The following is a 233-nucleotide window of genomic DNA, read 5'->3' on the forward strand; positions in this document are numbered from 1 at the left end:
ACAAGCTGGAATAAATAATAATTCACTCCCCATCACTCTGAAAGCTTTAAACCAGCTGTACATGTCAGGACTCGCTTTCAGCATAGCAGAAACGTCCTACAACATACTGCAGGCAGGAGCGTAGCTTCAAGGTGACTGTTCAGGTAGCCATCTTGTGAGAGGTGCCTGTGTGACCCTTTTTTGGGGCCTGAGTCACACAGGAAAAGCTTAGTAGGTCACCTGAAAGAGGCAGT

At 47.2% G+C, this 233-nt stretch overlaps 1 protein-coding gene across 2 annotated transcripts in view; it reads right to left on the reverse strand.

Annotated features, from left to right (window-relative positions):
- TEX2 (testis expressed 2) overlaps positions 1–233 on the reverse strand; it is a 116790-nt gene that overhangs the window by 18427 nt on the left and 98130 nt on the right. The window lies entirely within an intron of this gene.

Source organism: Gekko japonicus, unplaced genomic scaffold (assembly GCF_001447785.1).
Source record: "Gekko japonicus isolate JY-2015 unplaced genomic scaffold, Gekko_japonicus_V1.1 scaffold67, whole genome shotgun sequence".
Taxonomy (NCBI): domain Eukaryota; kingdom Metazoa; phylum Chordata; class Lepidosauria; order Squamata; family Gekkonidae; genus Gekko; species Gekko japonicus.